Source organism: Lithobates pipiens, unplaced genomic scaffold (assembly GCF_037356315.1).
Source record: "Lithobates pipiens isolate NorthernLeopardFrog02 unplaced genomic scaffold, aLitPip1_a1.2 Scaffold_18, whole genome shotgun sequence".
NCBI classification, from domain to species: Eukaryota; Metazoa; Chordata; class Amphibia; order Anura; family Ranidae; genus Lithobates; species Lithobates pipiens.
Genome location: NW_027507758.1, coordinates 522,599,932 through 522,619,206, shown reverse-complemented (window position 1 = coordinate 522,619,206; position 19,275 = coordinate 522,599,932).

The window sequence follows — 19,275 nt, the reverse complement described above, 5'->3', positions numbered from 1 at the left end:
TATGGCCTGCATAACAAGTCAGGAAAGTACAAATACCCCCCAAATGACCCCTTTTTAAAAAGTAGACATTCCAAGGTATTAAGTAGCATGGTGAGTTTTTTTAAGTTGTCATTTTTTCCCACAATTCTTTGCAAAATGAAGATTTTTTTTATTTTTTTATTTTTTATTTTTTACAAAATTGTCATATTATCAGGTTATTTCTCATACACAGCATATGCATACAACAAATACCCCCCAAAATACATTCTGCTGCTCTTCCCGAGTATGGCAATACCACATGTGTGAGACTTTTACGCAGCCTGGCCACATACAGAGCACCAAAATTGAAGTAGCACCTTCAGGCATTCTACGAGCAAAAATTACACATCTCATTTCACAACCACCTATTACAATTTTGAAGGCCCTGGAGTACCAGGACAATGGAATTGCCCACAAAATTACCCCATTTTGGAAAGCAAACACCCCAAACGTATAATCTGAGGCATAATGAGTCTTTTGAACGGTTCATTATTTTCCAGAAGTTTTTGGAAAATGTGGAAAAAAATGAAAACGCATTTTTTTTCCACAAAGTGGTCAATTTATACGATATTTCTAACACATAGCATGTATATAGCAAAAATTACACCCCAAAACACATTCTGCTACTCTTCCCAAGTATGGTGATAACACATATGTAGGACTTTTACACAGCCTGGTCACATAGAGAGGTCGAACATTGAAGTAGTACTTTCAGGCATTCTAGGAGCATAAATGACACATCTCATTTCATTTCTACCTATCACACGTTTGAAGGTCCAGGAGCACCAGGACAATGGAATTATCCACAAAATGACCCCATTTTGGAAAGCAAACACCCCAACGTATATTCTATGAGGCATGGGCTGCAAATAGGTACTTGGGTACTCTGATGGGCTGGTGACAGGTACTCGGTACTCTGATGGCCTGATGACAGGTACTCGGGTACTCTGATGGCCTGGTGACAGGTTCTCCGATGGCCTGGTGACTGGTATTCGGGTACTCTGAAGGGCGGTTATAGGTACTCAGGTACTCATGTGGACTGTGACAGGTACTTGGGTACTCAGATGAACTGTGACAGGTACTCATATGGATTGTGACAGGTATTCGGGTACTCTGATGGGCTGGGACAGGTATTCGGGTACTCTGATGGGCTGTGACAGGTACTTGGGTACTCAGATGGACTGTGACAGGTACTCTGATGGACTGTGAGTGACAGGTACTATGATGGGTGGTGACAGGTCCTCTTTATGGGGGGGCAATCAGATGTTACCGCAATCTCCTTCTCACACACGATCGGTGTGCGAGGAGGAGAACACGGTAACATCTCGTTACCGCGGTTTGTTTACATTTAGTGATCGGCTATGAAACTATCACAGCCAATCACGTGGGTTAACAGCCGGCCAATGGCTGTTTACCAGCGTCAGTGACGCGCAGTGTTCCCGGGAACATGTCGCCACCGACGTGATCGCGTGCACGCGCCATGCACAGTGGGGGTGTAACCATCTGTGATCGGCCGTGACTTCATCACAGGCGATCACGTGGTAAACAGTTCACCCCCCTCGGTGGTGAGCGGTGTCTTCATGGGAGTGGCATTCTCGCTGTGCTTTCTGGGAGAGGGTAGTTAAGATGCGGATGTCACGTGTTTCGGGGTTCCGGTCCAGAATAATGTACTGACTTCATGGTCCTGGTCCTCCTGACCAGCCCCCAGGAAGGCTATGGCCTGGGGTGCGGATCCACCCAATTTTGATGTCTCGGGGCTGGCTAGCCCGAGGCAAGGAAACTAAAGGAGGATTCTGAGGTGGTTGGGTGCCGTCTCCGGTTTGGGAGAGACCCAGTGACTTCAAGCATTCCAGGGGAGGACTCTTCAGAAGAAGACCATGAACGGGTTGGTTTCTTAGTAAGAGCCTGGAAGGGCTGAAGTAGCCAAGAGAATCCGGTCTCGTGGATATCGCCAAGCTGGCTGAAAGATCCAGGTATCCTATGAGTGTTCTTCAAGTTTAGTTTCCCTACATGTTCTACAACAATGTCAGTGGCAGAGACATTATCTTGTACGTTCTACAACGTCTGTGGCAGAGACTTGTTCCTGAGTAAGCACCTTGTTGGCTGCTAGGCCTTGTGAGAGAAGGACTGTCCAACTTGAGTGAACATCCAGTTGCAAATGGCTATTCTCTGGATGCAGTCAAAGTAAGCAAGTTCTTCAAAATTTTGACACCAATGCCACATACACACGATCGGACTATCCGGTGGACTTAGTCCAGCGTACAAATTGCCGGACTTTGAAGCAGAGGTCTGCCAGACTTTCCAAACGAGCGGACCTGCCCACAAACGACCGGACTTTTCCGGCAGACTCGGTGCGCCGGACAAACCGCCAGACTATGGCCGGGCTTTTGCAATGATCGAACTTGCCCACACACTGAGGAAAGTCTGTTCATTTTGAACGCAGCTCCAGGTAGATGGGACTAGCGAAGAAAATCAATGTCGCCACCTTTGGCGGCGAGATTGACACCTCACTGGCCCCGTCACGTGGTATGGACTTAAAGGGGAAGCCCTACGCCGAAAAAACTGTGTGGGGGTCCCCCCCAGGTCCATATCAGACCCTTATCCGAGCACGCAGCCCGGCTGGTCAGGAAGGGGGGGCGGGAACAAGCGAGCGCCCCCCCTCCTGAGCCGTACCCGGCCGCGTGCCATCAATATGGGGGGTGCTTTGGGGAAGGGGGGACCTGTGGCCCCCCCACCCCAAAGCACCTTGTCCCCATGTTGATGAGGACAAAGGCCTCTTCCCGACAACCCTGGCCGTTGGTTGTTCGGGGTCTGCGGGCGGGGGACTTATCAGAATCCGGGGGCCCCCCAGACACCGCCCCCCCACCCTATGTGAATGAGTATTGGGTACAATGTACCCTACTCATTCACCTGGTGAAAAAATGTAAATAAAACACAACACAAGGTTTTAAAATAATTTATTGCACAGCTCCGGGGATCTTCTCGCCGGACTCCGCCACTATCTTCTGCTAGCTCTTTTACTAGTGGAGGAGCCCGGCTTTCTTCTTAGTCGCCGCCCGGGGTCTTCTTCCGACTTCGGGGGTCTTGTCCCCCTATTCAGTTCTTCTTGCTGGGCCTCCACTTTCTTCTCCCAGCTCTTTTACTAGCCGTGGCCCGGTCTTCTGTCACTGCCGCCTCTTCTTCTTCTGACTTCGGGGTCTTGTCCCCCTCTTCGGTTCTTCTTGCCATGATGTGACATCATGGACGCTTGGCAATTTGCTTCTTGGTGCTTCCAGAGAGAGAACTCTTCTCTCCTTGTGGCCGAACAAAGCAACAGAGGACAAAAGGAAAGTTAGTATAAGTTGCTAATGGGACACCATTAAAGTGAACCTTTTGCTTTTCATGCATTTTCAAAAGGGGGTCAACAAAGACATCCTATGAATTTCTCTTATGGCAGGAGGCCCAATAATCACCAGAAATACTATGATCAGCCCACTCCTAGCTGAAGAAGTGCTGTGTATGGTGGACCCAACACATTCTTCATTGTGCATGTACAAACCACACAGTACACATCACTCTATGAAGTCCTTTCTACTATAATGGGTGTGTTGTGCTTTAATTAATGTTGAGGTTTAATTAACAATGCATTTCCCATATCAGTCAAGTGTTTTCCTAGATGCTGCACCCTTCTGAGGTGTTGCCTGCAATTGACTTATATTACTCAGAAATATTCTAATGAATTTTAATATTCATTAGCTCTCAGAACAATTACCTGTTTCTAATGAAAAGGGCCTTTAAATATACCTCATCAATCACTACTGCTAAACTGATGAGGAATTTAGTGTTGATTATAGTTTAATATTCAATTCATTTTTTTAATTTTATTTGTATGCTTTTATTCTGCTTTACAACTGTCAGCTCTCTATATAAAACACCCAATACATCATATTTAAATAATGTAAGGCAAACACAGAGGGAGAGTGTGGTAAGGTTAGGATAATTTGAGAGTCCTCCACTTGCACAAGGTTGACTAGTGTTTTTGCCAATGCTGCATAAATAAAGTTGATCTCATATTGCCTGTGCTACGATTGTTGTCAGAGGTTGCTTTTTAACCACTTGCCGCCCGCCCTATTACAAATTGACGGCGGCAAAGTGGTTTCATTATCCTAACCGGACGTCATATGACGTGATTAGGATAATGAGCCGCTGCGCGCCCCCGGGGGCGCGCATCGCGGCGATCGTTGTTGCGGGGTGTCAACGGAGACTCTTTACCATGTGATCAGCCGTGTCCAATCACGGCTGATCACAGTGTAAATGGGAAGAGCCGGTGATCGGCTTTCCCTCACTCGCGTCTGTCAGACGCGAGTAGAGGAGAGCCGATCGGCTGCTCCTCTGACAGGGGGGGTCTGTGCTGATCGATTATCAGCACAGCCCCCCCCGAGGATGCCCACACTGGACCACCAGGGACACCACTAGACCACCAGGGAAAAGGTAATAAAAATCCATAATACTCCCTAGACCACCAGGGTGCCAGTCAGCACAATGGGTGCCAATCAGTGCCCATAATGGATGCCAATCAGTGGCCACAATGGGCATCACTGATTGGCATGCATTATTGTTTGGCACTGATTGGCATCCATTACTATAACACCGATGCCGCCTATGAGTGCCCACCTGTGCCGCCTATGAGTGCCCACCTGTGCCGCCTGAGTGCCCACCTGTGCCGCCTGAGTGCCCACCTGTGCCGCCTGAGTGCCCACCTGTGCCGCCTATGAGTGCCCACCTGTGCCGCCTATCTATGCCCACCTGGCCCGCCTATCTTTGCCCACCTGTGCCGCCTATCTATGCCCACCTGTGCCGCCTATCCATGCCCACCTGTGCCACCTATCCATGCCCATCCGTGCCGCCCATCCGTGCCAGCTATCAGTGCCAATTTGTGCCACCTATCAGTGTCCGTCCGTGTCGCCCATCCGTGTCGCCCATCCGTGTCGCCTATCCGTGTCGCTCATCAGTGCTGCCTATCAGTGCCACTTCATTGGTGCCACATTGGTGCCCATCAGTGCCACCTTATCAGTGCCCATCAGTGTAGCCCCATCAGTGCCCATCAGTGAAGGAGAAAACATACTTATTTACAAAGTTTTGAAACTGAAACAAAAAAAAACATTTTTTTTTTCAAAATTTTCGGTATTTTTTTATTTGTAGCGCAAAAAATAAAAACCGTAGAGGTGATCAAATACCACCAAAAGAAAGCTCTATTTGTGGGGAAAAAATGATAAAAATTTCATTTGGGTACAGTGTAGCATGACCGCGCAATTGTCATTCAAAGTGCGACAGCGCTGAAAGCTCAAAATTGGTCTGGGCAGGAAGGTGTTTAAGTGCCCTGTATTGAAGTGGTTAACCTACATAAATATCCAGATTTTCCAAAATCTCCTGTATACTGCTAATTAAAAGCCAGAAGGCATTGCTTCTTGTAATAGTTGAGCTGTAAGGAGTATGTGTCGGCGATGTTAGTTGTAAAATGTCCATGACAAACCATTGGATGTGCTAATCTATAATGTTACAAATAAAATTTGGACAAGGTCAGAGTATTTAGAACCTTGCCTAAAACCGGCACATCTATTCTCCACGCTGAGCAGCTTAATCAAATTACTTGCTGACATAAAACTAGGGTAAAGAGTGTTTTCAGTCAAATTTGTCTTTTGTAGAATATGGGAAGGCCAGAACCCCATTGTCCTTTTTTTGCTATGCATATTGCCGCTGCAGCTTTTCCCTTACTTAGGGTCTGGTGGGACCATTGTCACTGTGTATGGGAGGGCATAATTTTTATGGAGACCAGGAAAACACCAAAAACCCAACAGGGTTTTAATTCTTCCTCACCAAACCCAAACTTAAAGTTTTAGCTGGAAACACACATTAAAGAGACCCTGTCACCAACTTAAAAAAAAAATAATATACACTTACTCCATAACAGTGGTTGTATATGCACAAGCCACAGCATATGTAAACCACTTCCTGAAGCCACCTGCTCTCCACAGATCAGAAGTAGCCCAAATAGTTTTGTCAAAGTGAAGTTTTCAGGAACAGTCTGAATGTCTTTTATGTAGCTGCCACAGTCACTTAAGAGCAGCCTTTCTCCACCATGGTTCTATGAAACCCTAGGGTTCCCACAGAGGTGGCTAGGGGTTCCATGAGCTATGACCTCTGCCTATATCCTCTGATAAATTAACTTTTTAGCTATCTGTAAGGGGAAGGAGCATTCTTCCCAGTGACCATCACACAAATGTACCGTGAGCTGTTGAAACAGTAAATATCAGCCAGGGTTCCCTGAGCCAAGAAAGTTATTTCAGGGGTTCTCCCATGTTAAAAAGATTGAGAAAGACTGCTGTAGAGTGCCACTTGAGTTTCAGCGCTGAGTCTGCTCACATTCAAGATGGCGGCAGTTTTTTTTTAACTGCTTGCCGTCCGCCTGCCATTTGCGCAGCTCCCGTTCTGGTGCTCGGCGCGGTGATTGCAGCTGCGCTGTGTTGCTAGGACATACAAGATATTTGGAGGGCACACCCTAAAAAATGCATAAAGATGGTGCTGCCATTTTTTAGGGTGTGCCCCTCAAATATCTTGTTTGTTTGTCTATTGTATGGATTCTGACCAAATCCTTTTGGGTGTGGACTACCCCACTCCCTCAGTAAGTACCTCTCATTAGTGACCACCTGTGTCATGGGTGGAGACCTCATGTTCTCCCATATAGAGGAGTATAGCTCCCATGGTTCAGAGAAGCAGGATCTCCCGATCTATGCATAGTGTAGGACCCACTAATTATGGGGTACTTTGTCGCAGTAAGTGAGCTTAAGCACCATATAGCAATATGGTGTGACCAAATCCCCATATTTTTTTTGATAATGTTTTTTGAAAATGTCTAGGCGCTTTAAAAAAGCCTTGCTGGAGGTAAATGTCAGTTTTGTATGTGTGCGCTGTAATATTTTTGTTCTGTTGTGTTGCTAGGACACGGCACGACCCCGATCTGTGTAAAGAGCGGCGTCCGTGGCTCTTTAACCATGTGATCGGCTGTGTCCAAGCACAGACGGTCATATGTAAACACAGAGATGCCAGTAATCGGCCCTCCTCGCCTCACACTGACAGAGTGTGAGGAGAGGAGAGCCGATCAGCGGCATCTTCTCACAGGGGGAGATGTAGGAATAATCAGGACACTGGTCATCAGTGCCTTGATTACAATAAAGAAATATAGTGTCACAATACAGTGCCCACCAATGCCAGTATACAGGGCCCACCAGTGCCAGCAATCAGTGCCCATTAGCCATGCCAGTCAGTGCTGGCAATCAGTGCCACCTATCATTGCTGTCCATCAATGCCCATCACTCCTGTCCATCAATGCCCAATGTTGCCCAACAGGCCACCCATCAATGCCCATCTGTACCGCCTATCCGTGCCGCCAATCCATGCCCGCCACTGCCACCTATCAGTGGCCACCAAATACCGCCTAGTGCCCATCAGTGCCACTTAACAGTGCCTATCAGTGCGGCATATTAGTGCCTCCTCATCAGTGCCACCTTATCAATGCCCACAAGTTCAGCCTATCAGTGCCCATAAGTGCCACCTCATCAATGCCCACCAGTGAAGGCGACAAATTACCCAGTTACAAAATTTACTGACAGAAAAAAAAGTTAAACATTTTTTTTCTCAAAATTTTTGGTCTTTTTTGAAAACAAAAAATAAAAAAACAAAACAGCAGTGATTAAATACCACCAAAAGAAAGCTTTATTTGTGTGAAGAAAATGATAAAAAAATTACTTTGGGTACAATGTAGCACGACCACGCAATTGTCATTCAAAGTGCAACAGCACTGAAAGCTGAACAATGGCTTGGGCAGGAAGGGGGTGTTAGTGCCTGGTAGGCAAATGGTTGAAAGTAAATAACATGCATAAAAATTTTTAAATGCACATATAATATAATCTTATGGGACAAATTTCTGTTGAAATCAATGATCTGAAGATGGGGTCTTTCGAAATGATCCAATCTATAAAATAAATTGTTTGACCTTGTGCTATAACTGCGCATTCCCTTAATGCTATAGTATATAACCAAGCTTGTACTTTCTACAGGACGGAGCTGATACAAGCAGGGGATATTTTCCAAAGACTGTCTAAGCACTAAAGGGAATTACTTTTAAATGGAGTATTTTAAAGGGAGTTGTCTGTAATTGCTTTTATACTCTGTCCACACACACCTTCTTCCATCAGCATTGCCATCCCATGTTGATGAAACAACTGGGTGTTTGTCTTTTATTTCTGATCTGGGAGAGATCAGACTTTAATGAAGGACAGTCACCAGACAGTTAAGGTGGAGCTGCTATCATTAGACAGAAAGCTATGGTGGAATGCCCTCAGGCAAGGGTGTCCTCCTTAACCCACACAGCTTGAACAGACTCCCATTAATTAGAATAATACTCTATCATGTAAGAGTGATCAGCAAGAGAATATCACAACACAAACACAACAAATTCGTTTGGTATGTCAATGTAATGAAACTCAAAGGCCATACATTTAACATGGAAGGCCATTGAGATAAGAGGTATATTAACAAGTGAAGAATATAATGAGTTTCGCGATGGCTTGTGACTTTTTCACACGTTCACATTAAGGACCCCGCCACACCTGCACATTCTGTTGCGTATAAAGGCAGCAACATACAACTCAATTTTCTCTCATTGAGCCCACAGGCACTATGCCACAAGGTGAAAAGAGGGACCTTAAAAGTATGGCATGAAAATGTCCCAATTCCACTAGAATCATAAAAATCCTTCACAGATCTACTGTATGTATCCCGAGGTTCATATAGCAGCACAGAACTACTATACTTCTTTGTTTAACATTTCTGAAGGTGTAATCGTGGACATACACAAATGCAGACTTGAACAAATGGTCACAGTCAGCAGAGTTGGCTATTCACCTCTTGGTTAAACTGCAAATTTAGCTAGCAAATGCTTTTCTGAAATGCACCGATGCCTAGAGCAGTATTTCTCAACCTTTTTGTCATCTGGGGCACCCTTTAAAAATATGCAAAATCTTCAGGCATCCCATTTTAAAATGTAAAAAACAAAACTAATAGTTTTACATGATACAGCAACATCCACCAATGTAGGGCATCCAACATTAGTGGTGATTCATTCTGCCAAAGCAAATACACCTTTATACACTGGTACACTCATAGTATTCCAGTGTATCTCTTCTCTCAGTTTATCCCCCTCACTCAACTAATGTGGCCCCAGTGTGATGGAGAGGAGCAAGTGAGGGAAACAAGGATCCTGTGCAGGCTCCTGATGTCCTTCTTATTCACTGATGAAATCATTGGTTGTTAAGATGCCAGTGGCTAGAAGGTTCTAATGGCTCCCTAGGGATGAGCTCTGCGTTCGAGTCGAATGCATGTTCGACTCGAACATCAACCGTACATCTGTTCAGCGAAATCAGAACTTTGTGGACCGTTCGCACCATATTCGTGTGGCGTGAATGGCCCACAATGCACTATGCCATCGCAGTGCATTGCCGACTCATGATTGGCCAAGCATGCACTGTGACCCGGCATGCTTGGCCAATCACAGCGCCGGCAGCGAGGAGAGCCATAATGCCCGCCTAGGATGCATGTAGCCAATTATAGCTCAGGGGGTTTAGTACATGCCACACACTATATAAGGCCGCCAGTGCAGAGGCCTTGTGTAGTGTGTTCCGTCGTGCAGGGAGAGAGCAGCATAGGTACGGACAGTGTGTTCTTTTCTTGTGAATCTGCAGCAGTTAAACTGGGTGTTGTGTGCCTCCAGCACAGTATACACCTGCAGCTACCCTTTATTGCTGGTGTTCTCTAATACAGGCATCAGCAGGAGTTAAAGTGGGTGTCGTGTGCCTCCAGCACAGTATACACCTGAAGGTACCCCTTATTGCTGGTGTTTTGTAATACAGGCATCTGCAGCATTTTACAGTGGTTGTTGTGTGCCTCCTGCACAGTATACACCTGAAGCTACCCCTTATTGCTGGTGTTGTTCTGTTTCTGTAACACAGGCAGGCAGCTGCAGTAATTACAGTCGATGTACTGTGTCACCTGCTCGGTGTGCACCTAAAGCTACCCAATTGCTAGTTTTCCCATCTCCCTGCAGGCCATTACTATGTCTGGAAGTCCAACAAGGAGAGGCAGACAGTCACAAGTCAATAAAAGAGGGCAAGCAGGCTCTGTGTCTAGAGACAACAGTGCTGGTCGTGGATGCGGTGCATCGTCATCAGCACGTGGCCATGGGACACGCTTGTCCTTATTTTCGGCAGCCGGACGTGTTGAGCCGCATCATGACAAAGACTTGGTAGAGTGGATGACCAAGCCCTCCTCATCCTCCTCATCCTCTCTCACCCAGGATCAGGGTACTAGCAAAGCAGCTGCCAACGCGTACTCTTCCCTCGTCTCAATGCCATCAGTCACTCCTTCCCTAGACCCACCATGTCCTCCTGAGGAGTCCCCAGAACTGTTTGAGCACAGTGTTGGGTACATGCTCCAGGAGGATGCCCAGCGTTTTGAAGGCTCTGATGATACCCAGCTAGAGGAAGGCAGTAGCAGGAGCGCAGAGAGGGGGGATGCTCAAGAAGGACAGCAATCTGGCAGTCATGTTCCACCAGCTGCAGCATACTGCCAGGTTTGCTCCAGTGATGAAGAGGGAGAGGATGATGAGGTCACTGACTCCACATGGGTGCCTGATAGGAGCGAGGAGGAGGAGGCACATCTCCAACGAGGCAGGATGCCCTCTGGGGGGCAGCTTAGGGGCAGCACACCGACTGAATCACACCGCAGAGCTCCGCCTGTGCAGAACGATGCCTCTGCGTGTTATTCTAAAAGTTCTTTGGTGTGGGCCTTTTTTGAGACGAGTGCATCAGATCGCACCGCTGCTATTTGCAGCATATGTCTCAAGCGTATCTCGTGTGGCCAAAACATCAGCCGCTTGGGCACCACATGCTTGACCAGACATATGTTGACCTGCCATGCAGCTTGTTGGCAAGCGTACCTCAAAGACCCACACCAAAGAACAAAGCAGACCTCTCCTTGTTCCTCATCAGCTGGGATCTCCAACCCCACTAGACCTTCAGTCCTCTCTGAAACCTGTACTGAGGGGAATGAAAGTGTAGAATTAGGTGTGTCACAGCCAAGTACTTGCGGGCAATCTGCTAGCAGTACTCCCACGTCCGATTGTAGCAGTCAAATTTCCCTGCCCCAGCTACTGGACCGTCGAAAGAAGTTCACTCTCAGCCATCCACATGCCCAGCGGTTGACTGCTAGCTTGGCTAAATTGCTAGCACTTCAACTGCTGCCTTTTAAGTTGGTAGACTCGGCCCCCTTCGGTGAGTTTGTGCAATGTGCGGTTTCTTGTTTTGTGCAATGTGCAGTTCCTCAGTGGCAGGTCCCCAAACGCCACTTTTTCTCATGGAAGGCGATTCCGGCTCTCTACCACCATGTGGAAGGCAATGTCCATGCCTTGCTAGAAAGGGCGGTCAGGTGCATATTACCGCTGACTCATGGTCCAGCAGGCATGGACAGGGACGTTACCTATCCTTCACGGCCCATTGGGTCACTCTTCTAGCAGCTGGGAAGGATGAAGGACAAGGTGCAGTAGTGTTGGAGGTTGTTCCGCCACCACGCCTCCAAAATGCTACAACTGGTTGTGACACACCTCTCTCCTCCGCCCCCTCCTCTTCTTCTTCCTCCAGTGCTTTGTCCTCGGAAACAGCAGTGCCCCGTAGGCGTTCAAGGGGCTACGCAAGTACGCAGGCAAAAAGATGCCATGCTGTGCTTGCGCTGGTTTGTTTGGGGGACAGGAGCCACACTGGGACAGATATTTTGTCAGCTCTGCAGGGGCAGGCCGAGAGGTGGCTGACGCCATGCCAGCTTAAGCCAAAAATGGTGGTTTGTGACAATGGCACCAACCTCCTCTCTGCCCTCCGACAGGGAAAACTGACCCATGTGCCCTGTGTGGCTCACGTCCTTAACCTGGTGGTGCAGCGGTTCTTGGGCAGGCTTACAGGATGTCCTGAGGCAGGCCAGGAAAGTCTGTGTGCATTTCCGCCGATCGTTTAATGCCAGTGCTCGGCTGGCTGAGCTCCAAAAGGAGTTGAACCTGCCCAAGAACCGCCTTATATGTGACATGCCCACCAGGTGAATCTCAATGTTGGCCATGCTGCAGCAGCTGCACATGCAGCAGAGGGCCATAAATGAGTACCTGTATCTATGAATACTACGGCGCCAGGACAGGGTCAGGGGAGCTCTTTTTTTTTCAGCACGCCAGTGGGGCATGATCAGGGATGCATGCACTGTCCTGTCGCCATTTGAGGAGGCCACGAGGAAGGTGAGCAGTGACAGTACATGCATCAGGACACTGTACCTCTTGTCCACCTGATGGAGCACACGCTGCGTGGAATAATGGACAGGGCACTTGAGGCAGAACAGAGGCAGGAAGAAGAGGACTTCCTTGCCTCTCAAGGCCCCCTTTACCCAGACAGTGTTCCTGCTGTCCCACCCATCACACAGGAAGAGCACGAGGAAGAGGAGGAGGAAGAGGAGGAGGAGGCTTGTGTCAGAATGGAGGTGGAGCCTGGCACTCAGCAGCAGCAGTCTTTCGTCGCAGAGGGAGCAGAGGATGAGACATCTCCGGGAGGCCTTGCAGAAAGGTCTGTGCAACACATTCCCAGAGAGTGGGAGGTTACAAACTCCTGGTCCTGGACAACGTGTTGCTGAGGCTTCGTTCAGTCACAGGAGGAGGGAGAATTTTCCCACTGAAAATCCTCTGGCTTACTGGGTCTTGAGGATGGATCACCGACTCGGTTGATCAACTGACCTTCATAAAGATGAATCAGTCTTGGATCACCACCAGCTACCAAGCACCTGAAGCTGATGTAAGCGCATAATTTTTTTTTAAATGTCACATCCCTTCAAGACTACCTATGCTGATGCTGAGTGACTGTCCTGTTATGTTGACTGACTATCCTCTTCCTCCTCAATGATCCTGCTGCTAGCTTGGAAGAACATTTTTGGTTCTGGGTGATGCCACCAGCCAAATTTTTCAGCCCCTGTTTAACAGGGGCGTGTAATTACAATTTTGGATGCAATGCTTTCCAGCAGGGCTAATTCCTGGACTCCAACTAGAGTATATGGGAGAGGTTGCAGTGTCGTGGCACCAGCACCAGTGCCTAAGGTCCAATTTTTCAGCCCCTGTGTAACAGGGGCATGCAATTACAATTCTTTATATAATATTTCACAGCAGGGCCCATTCCTGCGCCCACCGAGAGTAACTGTGAAGACTTTTAGTGTTGTGGCACCAGCACTGCCACCACAACCACCAAAGGCCCAATTTTTCTACCACTGTTCAACAATGGCATGTAATTACAATTCTTGATATAATCATTCAGAGCAGGGCGCTCCAGCGCCCACCAAGAGTCACTTTGAGGGCTTACAGTGTTGTGGCAACACCAACACCTTAGGCACATCTTTCTGCAGAGTATATAGGGCAGGCCCCTACTTTCAAACATCCAACCTACAAATGTCTCCTACTTGCAAACGGAAGGAGACAACAGGAAGTGAGATGAAAAAATACAGACGGCCAAAAAAATTATAAAGGGGTGATAACCCTTCCCTAAAAGCTTAAAGCTTTTTGACTGGAGCTACACTTTAAAAATGTACCAGTTCAAAATTACAGATTCTACTTAACACACCAAACCCAGACAGTCCCTGTCTTGTTTGCACCGCCTGTATACTGCTGTTCTGAGTATATAAGGCCTGGGGGCTCCACGCATTTCCTTTTTTTAATTTGGGTACGGGGTTCCCCTTAATATCCGTACAAGACCCAACGGGGCTGGTAATGGGCAGGGAGGGCTACCCATGCTATTTGTTTCGCAATGATTTTCATCCGTATTGCCGGAACCAGACATGACATTAAAACTGCAAGCAGTTTTAAATGACTTTTTTTCCGTTAAATGTCATTTTGTGCAGGGACTGTTCTAAACATGGGAAACACGTGCCACTTCACATGCATACTACAGACACCCCCCAGGCACGATATTTAAAGGAATATTTCACTTTTTTTCCACTTTGTCATTAAAATCAGTGCTCCTGACCTATGTCCTTGGGGCAGGAGCCGGGTCCCCAAATCCTTTTTAGGACAATATCTTGCATATTAGCCATTAAAATTAGCACTTTTTATTTCGAACGTTCGAGTCCCATAGACTTCAATGGGGTTCTAAAGTTTTCTGTCCATTCGAAAGTTCTGGTGCGAACCGAACCGGGGGGGGGGGGGAATTCCGCTCATCCCTATGGCTCACAATGAAAACCTATGGCTTTGTGTAACCACTTGACCACTGGGCACTTAAACACCCTTAATAACCAGACCAATTTTCAGCTTTCGGTGCTCTCACATTTTGAATGACAATTACTCAGTCATGCAACACTGGACCTATATGAAATTTTTGTCCTTTTTTTCACACAAATGGAGCTTTCTTTTGGTGGTATTTAATCACCTCTCAGTTTTTTATTTTTTGTGCTATAAAAGAAAAAATACAGAAAATTCTGTAAAAAAATGAATTTTTCTTTGTTTCTGTTATAAAATTTAGCAGATTAGTAATTTTTTCTTCATAAATTTTGGACAAAATTTATACTACTACATATCTTTGGTAAAAATAAGTACAAATTGGTGGATATTATTTGGTCTTTGTGAAAGTTATAGAGTCCACAAGCTATGGTGCCAATATCTGAAAATTGATCACACCTGAAGTACTGACGGCCTATTTAAATTCTTGAGACCCTAACATGCCAGAAAAGTACAAATACCCCCCAAATGACCCCTTTTTGGAAAGAAGACATTCCAAGGTATTTAGTAAGAGGCATGATGAGTTTTTTGAAGTTGTCATTTTTTCCCACAATTCTTTGCAAAAATCAAGATTTTTTTTCCTTTTTTTTTTATTTTTCACAAAATTGTCATATTATCAGTTTATTTCTCACACAGCATATGCATACCACAAATTACACCCCAAAACACATTCTGCTATTACTCCCGAGTACGGCGATACCACATGTGTGAGACTTTTACACAGTGTGGCCACATACAGAGACCCAACATGCATGGAGCGCCATCAGGCGTTCTGGAGCACCCAGGACAATTCTGACATTTCTCTCCTACATGTAAAAATCATCATTTATTTGCTAGAAAATTACATAGAATCCCAAAACATTATATATGTTTTTTTTAGCAAACACCCTGGAGAATACAATGGTGGTCGTTGCAACTTTTTATCTCGCACAGTATTTTGGCAGCAATTTTTCAAATGCTTTTTTTTGGAAAAAAAAAACAGTTTTGTGCTTAAAAAAAAAACACAGTAAAGTTAGCCCAATTTTTGCATAATGTGAAAGATGAAGTTACGCTGAGTAAATAGATACCTAACATGTCACTCTTCAAAATTGCACAGGCTCGTGGAATGGCGCCAAACGTCGCTACTTAAAAATCCCCATGTGGTTTGAACACCGTTTTCATATGTGGGCGGGACTTACGTATGCGTTCACTTCTGCATGCGAGCACATGGGGACAGGGGCGCTTTAAAAAAAAAACAATTTTATTGTTCATTTTACTTTATTTATTTTAGTTTGAATTTTTTTTCCCCAAAAATACATTTTTTGATCACTTTTATTCCTATTACAAGGAATGTAAACATCCCTTGTAATAGGAATATGGCATGACAGGTCCTCTTTACAGTGAGATATGGGGTCAATAAGACCCCGCATCTCACCTCTAAGCTGGGAAGCCTGAAAAAAAAAAAAAAAAAGATTCTGGATTTGATCGTATTGGCGAGTCGGTAGAAGCACCGGAGGGCGGCGGGGGGGGGGGGGGGGGGGTGTCTATGGCTGGGTATTGCAGGGTATCACCGACTATGGCTGGGTATGGCTGGGTATCTCAGAGTATGGCTGGGTATCTCAGAGTATGGCGTTGCAGAGTATTGCGTTGCAGAGCATTGCAGGATATTGGAGGGTGTTGCAGAGTGTTGCACGGTATTGGCGGGTGTTGCAGAGCATTGCAGAGTGTTGCAGGGTATTGGCGGGTGTTGCAGAGCGTTGCAGGGTATTGCAGAGTGTTGCAGGGTATTGCAGAGTATTGCAGGGTAATGCAGAGTAATGCAGAGTAATGCAGAGTAATGCAGAGTGTTGCAAAGTAATGCAGAGTAATGCAGAGTATTGCAGTGTAATGCAGAGTATTGCAGAGTAATGCAGAGTGTTGCAGGGTATTGCAGAGTAATGCAGAGTAATGGCAGGGTATTGCAGAGTATTGGCAGGGAATTGACGGGTTAATTTTCGGTGAGAAGCGATGTGGGCACTGCAGATGCAGCCCACATCGCTGCTGACACCGATCTCTTCCCCCTCCGCTGTTCCGATCGGTACAGAGAGGGGGAGGGAGGAACCGGCGTCATAACATGATGCCGGTTTGTTTACAAGTGATCACTCCGTCATTTGACGGCCGCTATGATCCGTGATGCCCGGCGGTCACGGATGCTCTCGAGTGCGCGCCCCAGGGGCCGCGCGAGAGCGGAATTCTGGGAGAACGTCATATGACGGCCTCCCAGAGTTAAGAAACCGCCCTGTAGCCGTCATTCGGCTATAGGGCGGTTGTTAAGTGGGTAAGTAAAAGGCGGGTATGATCCACCCACTAACCTCTATACAACTTTTGGCCATTTTTTTTATGATATATATATATATATATATATATATATATATATATATATATTTTTTTTTTTAGGTATTTTGCCAAAGCACCCCTGAAGAAACCCGAAGGCACCCTGGTTTAAAAAGGCTGGCTAAGGCACAGTGCAAATTCCTTTCCTGTAACCATAGGAAAGAAACTTTAACGATTCCCCCATCAACACAGTGTTGACAGGGGAATCCGTTCTGCTGAGGGGGGTGCTATCATAAGAGAATCCAGCAGGCTGGTTGTACCCAAGTTGATCAATCGATACATTCAGCCTTCCCAATAACGGTTAAAATTTTGGCTGGTTCCTGCTGAGATTGGAACAGTGTATGGCCGGCCTTATGATAAAAACAACACGGTAAAAAAGACAATGGAGGGGGAAAAAGCCATAGCAACAATACAAAAAAATAAATACAAAACACAAAATACAAAATCAACTCAGATTGATTGGGATTGTTGCTTTTTGCACATTGTCTTTGGACTATGCATTGCCTGGCTTACTGATGGAGTAGAGGTTGTTCACTCTTGTGCACTTAACCACTTGCTTACTGGGCACTTAAACCCCCCTCAGTCCCAGAGCAATTTTCAGCTTTCAGCGCTGATGCACTTTGAATGACAATTGCGTGGTCATACAACACTGTACCCAAATGAAATTTTTATCATTTTTTTCCCACAAATAGAGCTTTCTTTTGGTGGTATTTAATTACAGCTCGGAGTTTTATTTTTTGCTAAACAAACAAAAAAAGATGCAAAAAAAAAAAAAATCATGTTTAAAAGTTTGTTATAAAATTTTGCAAACGAGTCATTTTTCTCCTTCATTGAAGTGCGCTGATGAGGCGGCACTGATAGGCTGCACTGGTGGGCACTGATGGGCTGCATTGGTGGGCACTGATAGGCTGCATTGGTGGGCACTGATAGGCATAGTTAAGGCGGCACAAATAGGTACAGATAAGGCAGCACCGATGGGCACAGATAAGGCGACACTGATGGGCAAAGATGGGCACATAAGATGGCACGGATGGGTGGCACAGATGGGTGGCACGGATGGGTGCCACGGGTGGCACGGATGGGTGCCACGGATGGGCACTGATAGGTACCACTGATAGATGGGACTGATGGGCACTGATAGGTGGCACTGATGGGCGGCACTGCTGGGCACTGGTAGATGACACTGATGGGCACGGATATGTGGCACGGGTGCAGCACCTTTGTTAACCACTACAGCCCCGGACCAATGAACACCTTAAGGACCAGAGGTCTTTTTCCAATTTCGCACTGCACTGCTTTAACTGGTAATTGCGCGGTCATGCAATATTGCACCCAAACGAAATTTGCGTCCTTTTCTTCCCACAAATAGAGCTTTCTTTTGATGGTATTTGATTGCCTCTGCGATTTTTATTTTTTGCGATGTAAATGGAAAAAGAGCGAAAATTTTGAAAAAAAAAGATATTTTCTTCTTTTTGTTATAAGAAAAATCGAATAAAATAAATTTTAGTCATACATTGAGGGCAAAATTTATTCAGCCACATGTCTTTAGTAAAAAAAATGTCAATAAGCGTATATTTTTTGGTTTGCGCAAAAGTTATAGCGTCTACAAACTAGAGTACATTTTCTGGAATTTACACAGCTTTTAATTTATGACTGCCCATCTCATTTCTTGAGGTGCTAAAATGGCAGGGCAGTACAAACCCCCCCCAAATGACCCCATTTTAGAAAGTAGACACCCCAAGGAAATTGCTGATGGGTATGTTGAGCCCATTGAATATTTATTTTTTTTGTCCTAAGGGATTGAATAATGAAAAAAAATAAAAATAAAATATTTTACAAAAAGTTGTCACTAAATGATATATTGCTCACACATGCCATGGTTATATGTGGAATTGCACCCCAAAATATATTCCGCTACTTCTCCCGAGTATGGGGATACCACATGTGTGGGACTTTTTGGGAGTCTAGTCACGCACGGCACCCCGAAAACCAATCACCACCTTCAGGATTTCTAAGGGTGCAAATTTTTGATTTCACGCCTCACTACCTATCACAGTTTCGAAGGCCATAAAATGCCAAAATAGCACAAACCCCCCCAAATGACCCCATTTTGGAAAGTAGACACCCCAAGCTATTTACTGAGAGGCATGTTGAGTCCATGGAATATTTTATATTTTGCCACAAGTTGCGGGAATATTAGTAACTTATTTTTTTTGCACAAAGTTGTCACTAAATGATATATTGCTCACACATGCTATGGGCATATGTGAAATGACACCCCAAAATACATTCTGCTGCTTCTCCTGAGTACAGGGATACCACATGTGTGGGACTTTTTGGGAGCCTAGCCACGTACGGGATCCCGAAATCCAAGCACCGCCTTCAGGATTTCTAAGGGCATACATTTTTTATTTTACTCCTCACTACCTATCACTACCTATCACAGTTTTGAAGGCCATAAAATGCCAAGATGGCACAAAACCCCCCCAAATGACCCCATTTTGGAAAGTAGACACCCCAAGCTA